This window comes from Dermacentor silvarum, chromosome 8 (genome assembly GCF_013339745.2).
Source record: "Dermacentor silvarum isolate Dsil-2018 chromosome 8, BIME_Dsil_1.4, whole genome shotgun sequence".
NCBI classification, from domain to species: Eukaryota; Metazoa; Arthropoda; class Arachnida; order Ixodida; family Ixodidae; genus Dermacentor; species Dermacentor silvarum.
The window spans coordinates 116217023-116229047 of NC_051161.1; positions in this window are offsets into that span (position 1 = coordinate 116217023).

Sequence of the window (12025 nt, forward strand, 5' to 3'; positions counted from 1 at the left end):
CGCGCGCCACTGAGACTGTGTCACCACTCTCCAATGACAAAACAGATCCTTTAAATTTAACAAGATCCTTTAATTTAATTTTCTGAGTGGAATCGAGCCCACGTCGCAAGGGTTCCTCTAGGACAATAGCACGACGCATTAGCTGGCTGCTCCACAAATGTAGCACTGCAGCACTACACAGGTAGCTGAATTCGCGCAAGCGTAATGCAGAAGGAAACAGGAGAAACATTCGAATCAAGTGCGGTGCGGGACTTGCGCATTGAGGTGACTGACGAAATGCGTTGCGAATCACGGAGGCTTATACAAATCTTAGTTTACCGAAACTGATTTTAGATGGTGATGGTTACGCGCGAACGTTAAGAGGTGACTGCAAATAAGAGGCGATTGGAAGATTGGTGGAAGAAAAGCAGGGAAGCGACAAACAATGGAGGCGTATAAAAACAAAGTTCCCAATAGGGGTTCAGAAAGTTCGGTGAGAAGAATTATTTGTGTAGGACATTAGGCAATATAATAACAAGTGATTGGTGGCGCAACGCACAGCCCCGTTCCAAAGGGGACACTCCTAGCATCGATCCATCCATCCATCCATCTATCCATCCATCCATCCAACCATCGTCGGTTGTTACAAAAGTTAGGCTAACCGAGCAATCTGTATGTATTATTTTTAATGCTTTTCAGTTTCGTGGTTATATTTAAGCAGGCAAAGAATAGTATTTTCCTTTCTGCAAGCAGGGTTACTTTTGTACTACGCCTTGTTGGTACAAGATTATGGTGAGTACTAGGAGGAACCCACGCGTGCGGTGTTCTCAGTGCGAGCGTTCCTACGCGATTGAAGAAACGCGGTTTATGTCAGTATGCGAAGAAAGCGGGTTAGTTTTTTACTGTATGATGTGTGTGCTAGGGTAGCGACTGGACCGTCTAGTGCAGGAGAAGGATAAGCAAACTAAGCGGGTTTTGAAAGCTAGAAAAGTAACTGAAGAGCGAACAGAAGCGGAGGAAGGTCGTAGAAGATAAGCTAACTAACATAGAACTGAAGCTGAGGAGCGCCATTCCACAAAGCTACAGTGTACTAGAATGTTTTACAGTAGGTCGAGCGGAGGCGCATCCTATTGCGCGTCGCATACCCTCTTTGGAAGAAAGTAGCGGCGGCGCTGTCGTCGCCCGCACTTGAAGCGAGTGTGCGCTGCTTCTGCGTCTGCACGTTGTTTTTCGATGTCGTCGCCGCGGAACGTAGCTTCTTTCGCACCGTTTTCTGCGTCACTGTTTATGATATCGCCCAAGCGGCGGTTAAACCACTGTTACGCACCAGGCTGCGCAACTGGCTATGCAAGAACAGCCCAGGAGCGCAAGTTATCGCTTTTTAAGGCTCCGAACGATGAGCACCAAAGGCTTACTCATGTTTGCAAGGTATTTAGCGCAGTTTAAAGAAGACAGAGACGTGACAGAGACACAGGATAGCACTGTCCTGTGTCTCTGTCACTTCCCTGTCTTTTTTAATTGCGATAAAGGCTTTGCCAATATGAGGAAACCGTACCAACTAGCCCAAGAATCAGCCTTGTTGAACCAAAGGCTTGTTTGGAAGCGAAATCTCCACAGGCTTGACAAGCTGCTGGACTCTGATTTAGCTGTTTGTGAACTGAACTTCGAGCCGCATTTTATCTTCAGGCTTTATGTCCACATGATCAGTGAAACTGAAGTTACAATTCCGAGGGGGATCCCAACGATTGCTCCTAACGCTTGCTCCACTTTTATATTAAAGGGTAAACAAGTCTTACCCGCCGTTCCCCAGTGGTTACGGCGTTGGGCTACTGAGCACGACGTCGCGGGATCGAATCCCGGCCACGGCAGCCGCATTTCGATGGGGGCGAAATGAAGAAAACACCCGTGTACTTGGATTTAGGTGCACGTTAAAGAACCCCAGGTGGTCCAAATTAATCCGGAGTCCCCCACTACGGCGTGTCTCATAATCAGATGGTCATTTTGGCACGTGTAACCCCATATACTATTACTATTAAACAAGTCTCGTGATGCAGCGCGGAGAAAGTAGCACCAACTCTTGAAGCTTAGTCGCTTATGAGGGTAATTATACCAAGCCGTTGGACAGTGGTCCACTGAAAGCGAGCATATTGTGTAAATAAAAGTTTGCTATATCACAACTTCGTTAATCGTTTATTAATCGTTCATAACTCTACGAACAAATACACGCAAAGTGCCTCGAGCGGCAATTTTGCGTGTGTTCGCGGGCTTCTATCACGCTCGAAAAAACTCTTTATGTAGCACGTATTGAGCAACATAAACCTGCCTCGGGAGTTTTTCATATTGCTCTTCTATTTTCTCATTAACACTTTTCATCCCATTGTAATATTTCGGAAGTTGAATAATTAAGACTAATTATGTAATTAGGCGGAATGCCAAAAAAGTAATCGGGGTATCTCCAGGTGACGGCAAACAACTTTACATTGGTTCTGTCCGGCTACGTGGCATCTGACTATTTTTAAATCTTGGTGCGTGATAGTTCGGACACCCTGCATATTGCAGTCGGCTATCCAACTAGGCCGCTTTCTAAAATCGCGGTAAGCGTTCGCAAATACTCATTTTACGCTTTATACGTCCGTAAAGAAACGGTGTCGATAATAAGCCTGGCAAACTGCAACGAATACCACTGCGAAATGTGAAGTATTGCGTCTATGTCTCTATATAACAGACGATTCCACAACTACAACACGTGCAAGTGACAGTATTTGAATTTTTTCATACGCATAACGAAGCTGCAATGAATAAAAACCAGAAGCAAAAAAATTTGTCCCTTGCTAGTCGTGCATTACTGCGTGGCGGTAAACTTCACCCGCCGAAAACGCCGGACGTAGTGGTTGTCCTAAAGCTGACGCGCTTTCAAGTGCGGCCGACTACAGCGCCGCCGCATATTTCTTCTCCTCGAGGCCCTCTCCAGCCTAGGCGGTCGAACCACTAGGAGATATTCTAGTTCGCTATAACAAAGCAATAGGCTCCCTTTATTGGTCAGGCGGCGCAGCGATCGGCTCATAAATGATAATATATTTACAAGTTCTCTACAGTGAACTGCAACACAGCTAAGAAGGTGGGAAGACCATTATTACAATTGTCGTTCTCTTCCACACAGTAATCAACATCGTCTGTCACAATGCTCGCCGTCCAGTGACAAGATAAACCCACCCGACTTAAAAAAGTAACGTTTACAAATGCCATTAGAAGTAAGAACAGTTTCTGACGGTTGGAAGCAAGCCTTAAAGCAGGTATATTTTTACTGAGATTTACAGCATGGCCTAGTCAAGAACCACCGATGCCCGAGATATCAGACTAGACAAAGTCTCTATGTAACTTCAAGATTACTCATTGTAGCGCAAGCAGATTCATATTGTACTGATAAATATTAGGGATCGTTTGTGTTCTTTACTTCTTTCTACTTGTCCTCATATTCATTTCGCAGCAATCTTTTTCACCAGTACTTCACGCAAGCCTCCTGTGATACAGGTGACCGTGGTCAGGGAAGTGGTGCTGCAGTTTTGTTTTCTTCAATGGTACTCTCAGTATTACTGGGGTGAATGCTCATCTGAACCTTCTATAGGCATCTTGTCACAATTGGTAAATCGGTGTATTTATTCTTTCAGTCAATCAAGCAGACTAGTCCTTTATTGTGCAAAAAATTACCTTTTCCAGTCTAGTAAAACAGCCTTATGTAATATTTCATTGTCTTAATTACGCATGCTGTTATGACCTAGCTTTTAATTTTCACTTGTGTGCTTCCAAGTCAAGCCATTGTCACATTTACCCAAACTTTACTTGCACATGTCTAACAAGTATTAGAAAGTTTGTGAGGCTACCGATATCATAGGAAAGCTCGCACACCAAATTTTCTGATCTGAGGCAACACTGTTTTTACATTGTCAAAGAAAAGCATACCCACATATTTGTACTTGTGTAACAGTGAAACTAAGTAGGAACAATAAAGAATGATTTGAAAATGTTCACATGTGTCAAATTTTATTACCAGATTTAGAGTGGGTACATCTTACTGGTTCTTTCTTTCACTAGCACAGTTGCTCAACAGCAGCATCTGCCATTGGAATTCGCCTTTACTATGTAGAGGTGCATATCTTGAAACATAATACACAGAAAAGCCATGAATAATGATGTACCATCAGCATAAGTTTGAAATGCAAACAGGAAACAACATATCATAACACCTGTTATGTGTAAATACAAACCGCAATGTGTGAGCACACTGTTGCCTGTTTCCAAGCACGGAGCAGTCCCATGTGTACGTTTTGGAGTGAATGAACCTACTAAAAATGCAGGTGAACTTGAAAACAGAAGGCAGTGCTGTTGTCTTGGAATTGTTCGTGATTGAATCATTATGATAGTGCATATATAACTTGTTATTGCACAAATATAATACCATAATTCAGATGCAAAATATTAAACATATTAAAGAAAACCTGACAAAATATAGATTTAAGGTAAACTGACAACGAAATTGAGAAATAAATACTAATTAAGAGTTCAGAACTGGTGGACCCAACAAATTGTGTTACGAAACAAAAGTAATGACAAACATACTGTTGCCTTAGTGCAAACTGGGCATACATCATGATGAACCCAAATGTGTTTGGTGCAAGCCTAGAAGCAATAACAGTACCGAAATAACTTCACCTATTGTACAATGTAATGCTACCTAGCACGTCTTCCTCCTACGATGCTCACGTCAAGGCGCCACTCATATACTAATTACAATAAACCTTGTGGACAAACGACGCACAACAGCTGCATGTGTAGCTCTACGAGTCGTACCTTGTGAGGAGGCACGATACCTTTCTTCCTCAAAACTTATCTACCTTGCACTGCTACCTATGGAAACGCTACACGGCGTGCCACCTGGTACAATAATATGAGAACAGCAATGCAAATTGTGCACATATCGACGCTACACGGCGCGCATTTCACATCGGACAACACCCAACCGAAACGACTACTGCAATGAGCCCATAGCAGTTTACGCTGTAAAACTAAGCACGAACACGACAGTACAGAAACAAACCACCGCAACGGAAATGATTGGTAGTGATGGAACAAAAAAGTGGGGCATAACGCTGAGACCGAAAAAATGGAGCTGCATTGGCCATAAGGCAGAAATCCGGTGGACCATTTAGAGTTACAGAATGGGTGCCAAGAGAAGTGCAGACGAGGACGGCGAAGAGTTAGGCGATGTGATGGAGTTATAAAATTTGCGTGCACAACTTCGAATCAACTAGTGCAAGACAGAGATACTTGAAGATAGCCGGGGGAATTCCTGAATCTGGAAAGACGTTCGCAACTGTCGTTCTGTGCTTAAAATCGAATATCTTGTCGGGGTTGGAAGGTAACCAAAGATCGGTATGCCGGTTGGCTTTGGGAGCCTACAGCAAAACCACAAATGAGGCAGTGCAGGGTGACATGAGTTGGGCTTCAATTGAAGTCACAGAAGCGCAGAGCAAAATTAGTTTTGAAGAAAGACTCAAAAACATGGATCAAGATACCTGTAAATGGGCGGTTAGATTATTTGTGCCTGTAAAGCGTGGACAAGGAATGGAGGAAGTGGTGAAGAAAGTTCGTAACCATGTACAGGGTAATTGCAAGTGTAAATAGACAGCCAGAAGTCATAAAAAGTTAGCGTAGCTTGCACTGGAGGTGCAATGCTGAAGACACAGCGGAGCTGATAAGCACTTCTAGTCCTGGATTTTGGGCTAGGCTAAGCACTACCAAGTCAACCCCAGCATTTTGCGGAATTTATTATTGATCGATTATCGATTAGCTATTGATTGGCTATCGATTGGCTACCGCAAGGTATTGGCCACGTATTTCAAACCAGATCTGTCGTAATCGACAGACAGATTACGCTCGGCGTACACAGCTCCGATGTTAAAAGAAAGTGAGAGAAACAGAGACAGTGAATTGGATGCAAATAATGGAAACAAAACAGACCATGGGTATTTAAAAAAACTAGGAGGAATAAATTAGAAGGAGAAATCTGTACGATAACACGAAAGGAAGTACCCTGCTATTTGAGGCTCGAGCTGGTTGCCTGAGGACAAAAACGTACCGGAGTAAATATGTGTAACAAGATGAGGCATATATATGGTGCACCAAACATCCGGAGACAGCTCCGCGCATTCTAATGGAATGCGAAGGGATTCACCCAGTGAGACCTGTAAGTAACGTTAACCCTTCAGAAGCGCTTGGATTTAAAGTGGACGGAAGCATCAACCGGTCAGCAGTCGAGATAAGCAAGAGGCATTTAGAGTATTGGGGGGAAAACGCGGGGAACAGATTGATACGACCGGAACCCTTACAGGCAGAGGTAGCGGTACAAGGTAGATAGATAGGCTTGAGGTAGAGAAATAAGATGAAATGGATGTTACAGAAATGCTGGAATGCAAAGCCTGTATAGGATATAGCTGTGTAACTCAAGTAGGCTAGGTGATCATTTGTCACCGTCCCGTTTCAAAGAGTACGCCAATAAATCATCATCACCATCGTTTATGCACGCGTGGTTCTCCCGGCGACGTATGGACCAGTGTATATGTACCAGCGCCATCTACGATGCAACCTTGAGTCTTCACGCAGCCCTGCAGCGGCGACACACACAATTGGCATTAGGTTGGCTAATGCAAGCCAATCAAAATAAAAGAGAAACTTAACAGTTACGAAATGTTTTGCGCATAATGGACGATCTGGTATCAGAATCCAACTTTCGCATTTTACCGCGGCGGTCCATTGCTTGCAACGGTTTTCATCAACAGGAACCTATGAAAACTTAAGCCTCTTGTGTATTTCGACGCAGCTCAGCTCGTCCACATACTGCGTTTCTTTCATTGTAAAATCATAGAATAAAGACCTCATAGATGGAACCTCACAACCACCCGCGCAACCCAGCGGCTGCTGTGGTAGGCGCGGCACGGGCGGCGGCTCGGCGGCGGAGTGCCTACCAAGCGAAACTAAATTCCGATGACAGCGCCACCGCATTTTCGTGACGTAGCGCCGTGGTTGTAGATCTATAGGTAGATGAAAGAGGAGGAGAGGGAAAAAGAAGAAAGGAAAGGCAGGGAGGTCAACCAGACGCACATCCGGTTTGCTACCCTACACGGGGAAGGAATTTCAAGGAATGAAACGAAAGAAACGAGAGAGAGGGAAGAAAGTACGATCAGTATGAACACGTGCGGTTGTCCAACACTTCACAATCGGTCACTGAGGCCAGGTCGACTTCATGAACTGTAGCAATGCCACGCTGCTTTGTAAGCCTGCGAATTCAGTATAAGTAGATGAAGACATTCTCCTGACATTTGGCTGACACTGTTAACAAAGAAGCTCGAGAACAAGTTAAGGACCACACAGAAAGCGACGGAACGAAAAAAAGTCACAGTTTCGCCCGAAAGGCGAAGCATCAATTGCGATAGAAAATTTACTAGTAGAGTATACAGAGTAAGGAACGTATAAGGAACGTATAAGTTATAAGTGTATAAGTTTTATTGGCTGCATCAACATGGGACACATTCGCTTACTAACTGTATTAACAGGCATGGTGTCAGCGCGCTAAAGCAAACATGAATAGATCACAGTCGATGACCGCAGACAACCACTGTCAAAACGCTGGCGTGAACAAGCGCGGTGATGACGTGACCTATGCTGCGTGTGGTCTATCGCTTGAACGGAAACTGAGCGGCGAAGCACGGTACATACAAAGGTCGGAGCCGGTCAAGATCGATTTCAAGATACGGTGCGCGCGACAGCCCTCAGCCGCGCAAAGTACAAGTACGCATGGGAGATTGCATCGCCAGTTCCCTTTGCACCCGGTCGCAAGATACGCATTTAGTGCCGCAGCTAAACGTCACCTCCCTCCCATCCCCCAACGGCCTTTCGCCCGACCGGAGACGGCGTGTTTGCTCTCCGCCGTGCGTTTGCTCTCCATGAAGCGCGCGTCCCTCGCGCGCCTTTACTCGCACATACAGCATATGGCGACGAGTTTATCGCCGTTGGACCTTATACGGAACCTCACGGCAACGACGACGACGGCAGAAATGCGCTTTGAGTGTCCTTATAATTGTTATCGCAATAAAACGCTAGGCCTAACATTAAGAGAACGGAAGACAGCTGTGTGGATCAGAGGGCAAACGCGGATAGCCAATATTCTGACATCAAGAGAAAAAATGGAGCTGGGTAGGTGATGTAATGCGTAGGATGGATAACCGGTGGACCATTATAACTACAGAATGGATACCAAGAGAAGGAAGTGCAGTCAAAGCTAGAGCACTGCACGGCTTCGGGCTTACCCGAAAGCCCGGGCCCGGCCCCGCCCGTGGGCCGGGTCGGGCCGGGTAGGGCAGATTTTTTCACGGGCTCGGGCCGGGCTCGGGCACGGCATGTGCGTTTTGACCCGAGACCGGGCCGGGCTCGGGTATTTTGACGCGGGCCCGGGCCGGGCTCGGACTTTCTGGTGTTGTGCTGTAACGTGCAGCGAGTTATGCTCGCGCGTCTCGATTCTGAAAAACCTTTTGGCCCGGCGCAGCTGGAAGCTAGCAGTGCTACTCCTGTGTACTTCGCTTTTCTTCATCCGTGGTATTTTGCGCTGTTTGAACAGAATGTAAAAGTCCAGAAAGACCGAAGTCACCTCAACCCAAAGGATGCCATTGTATTCCTTACCTAAATCATTGTAATTAATGCTTTCAGCGCGGAGTAAGCGCGTTCACGACTTACTGATTCTTCAAAAGCGAATTGGTAAAACGATGACTGATTAGATAAGATAATTCGTCACGCGGCTGAAGTATGGCACTGCGTCCATCCATGATTGCACGCATGTTCTCAACCGGTCGCCTAGCAGCAGCGCATTACGCTGCACCATGTAGGAACGAGAAGCTTTCTTTCTCCATTGGCTCCATCAATACGCTGCGCTCAGGACCAGTCATGGCTGCGCTTTGGCTAGAGTGGACTAGAATACGGTCGAGCGGCTGGGGTGGCGCATGCTTTGCAGTGAGGTGCCCGACGTGGAAAATACTGTGGCGGCGCTGCGGTAGAAGTGGATTGGACCACATCAAGATCGCGCCGTTGGGAACTGCTGGCGATACTGCTCGGCAGGGCAATTTGTACTACTTTGCGCGCTGGCCACTCAAATGGTGTTCATAATTGCATGTGACATGTATTTATGCCTAAAGAATAATTTCCTTTCATTCTCTTCTTTATGTTATTTTTTAATGCCGCTCGGTGGTCTTTTTCGGTCTCGGGCCGGTTTCGAGCCGGGCCGGGCCGGGCTCGGGCCTAAGGTAAGGGGTGGCGGGCCGGGCCGGGCGGGTAACGTAGATTATTTCCGGGCCCGGGCCTGGCCCGGGTCGCGCCATAAAACTTTTGGTCGGGCTCGGGCGGGCAGCCCAACGTAAAAACGGGCCCGGGCCGGGCCCGGGCTGAAAAAATCGGCCCGTGCAGTGCTCTAGTCGAAGCCGGCAGAACACTTGGTGGGGTGAAGAAGTTGTGAAATTTGCGGGCGCAATTTGGAATCAGCTAGCGCAACACAGGGGTAATTAGAGATCAAAGAGAGAAGCCTTCGTCTTACAGTCGACATAAAATAGGTTTATAATGATGATGACGATGACTACCCACTTAAAAAATATCTTACAGAAAACTCGAAGTGTGTTGAAACGTACGCAAACGGCGCCACACTCAGCACGAAATAGCAAGTTTGTAAAAGTTACAAGCAAAGAACATCACTATGATAAATATAACTCTGCAGGAACGCACCCGCGCAGGCCGCTAACACGTCTCAATCGTCACAATCTGTGTGCGCGATATTATACTTAGATTGTGAGTTAGCGGTTTTAAGATCTAGTTTCTTCTTGTCAGAATGCAATTGGAATACGAAGGCGTTGGCGTTATGTCGCACCATCTGCTACTGCACTCTAAACAAGGTTTATTGCACCCTTTGGGGCGTATTTTTATCCGACGACAATAACTGTCATCTGTCTTGCTTTCGTTTTATTGCGATAGCAATTATATGGACACTTCAACCGGATTTCTGCCGTCGGCGTCGTCATCGTCGTCGTCGCCGTCGCCGTGAGGTTCCGTATAGATAAAATCTTCGCCGCGCGCCAGTAGGCCCCAGCGGAAGCGTGCGGGGACGCGCGCTATCACGGAGAGCGAACGCACTCAATCTCCCGCGCGCAAGCAAGGAAGCGGAAAGCCAGCGCCGGAGGGAGCAGCAGGGGGGGGGGGGGGGGGCACTTCTCTGCCAACAACCGCGCTCGGTCGCTCGTCCCGCACAGTCTCTTATCTCTCCCACGCGCAAGCAAGGAAGCGGGAAGCCAGCGCCGGAGGGAGCGGGGGGGGGGGGGGGGGCGGGCGCACTTCTACTCTGCCAACAACCGCGCTCGTCGCGCGACCGCACCGTATCTTATCTCCACACGGCTCTGACCTTTATGCACTGTGCATTCGCCGCTCAGTTTCTGTTGAAGCGCTAGACCGCACGTACCTTCGCCCGCTGCAGCGTATGGCTTGCTTCCAGCGAGCGTTTTGACAGTCGTTGTCTGCAGTCATTGAGTGTGATCTATTCATGTTTGTTTGTGCGCGCTCACACCACGCTTGTTCATTCAGTTAGTAATAGTCGGGCCACATTTTCCAACGCACGCTACACATGTAATGCTGCCCGGATCGGCAGTGCAGCGCTACAGGGGTGTCCCTTCGCACGCGCTGCCCACGGGAAGCGCTTCTCATCAACACCACCGTTTCACACGCGCCTTCTCGTGGTCATCGAGTCTCTCTTCATGTCGGTCTACTTACGCCGCAGCACACCTGCTTACTTAATCAGCTCATGTTTACTACAATTTATATTGCTACCAAAGCCGCTCACCTTACATCGTATGACATTGCTGTGTTGCTGTCGCATTCATTGCTTCGCCCTTAGGGCGAACTGTGACATTTTTTTTTCTTTCTAGAAAACTCTACGGTTCCTACTTTCCTGTCAAGAACGCTGTCTCTTGCTAATACCACGCTTGCGGTTGATGACCTGGAAGTACCGGGCACGCCGCGTTACAGACTGGAAAGTCACGCAAGACAGATGGCGATTATAGTTCAGTGAAAAAATACGCCCCTCATGGTGCAAACGTTTCATATTGTGTACAAGTTGTCTTGGCATTCCAAGCTGGTTTCTTGGTTGGATAAAACGTTTACTTGCTGGCCCGTGAGCAACGGGTTGTGATAACGGCTCATCGTGATCGCTTTTTCAGTGTTCTGGCTGGCGTACCGTGACGGTCAATGCTCGGGCCATTTCTGTTTATTTGATGAAAAGGGTTGCCGCTAGCTAGCGGCGCTTGGCTTTTAACATGGGCAGTTCGCAGAGTGGCTTTGTCTATGGTGCGCTATCAGTCACTAGATCATGACGACTTGCCCAATATTTCCCAACAGTTACTAGTCTACGTGAATCTCTATACCGATGACGGTTTATTGTATTGTCTCGCCACATGCAGTAATGAAGCAAGCGTGTTAAAGTGTAATCGTGACAAAATTGGGTCTTGGTGAGATAAATGGATGATGAACGTACATACCTGAAACTTTTCTGTCCAATTCACCAACAGCAACAAAAACAAAAAGCGATCATCTATAATTTATCCTTTTTTTCACGGAGAAGCAGTACAGATAGCTGGTGAGGTGAAATACCGGGTGTTTTTTTTTTAGCTGCATCAAAATTTTAAAATTCGAAATATATATTGTTACGGGGAGAAAATATATGTATTTACAATATATACAGAGGGTTGTAGCTCTGTGGCCAGGGTGACACCATCTACCGAGCTCCGAGACACTTCAGCCTCTTCTTCCCCAACCAACGTCATTTTGTCCACAGCGGTACAAACTCATACGTGACATGAACCCCCCGGCGGCAGAAGCATCGTCTCGATGCTTCTTAGGTGTCAAATCAGCGTGCGAGTTATAGGGCTTTAGTCGCGAAACGTGCACGATATCAGTTCCTGGG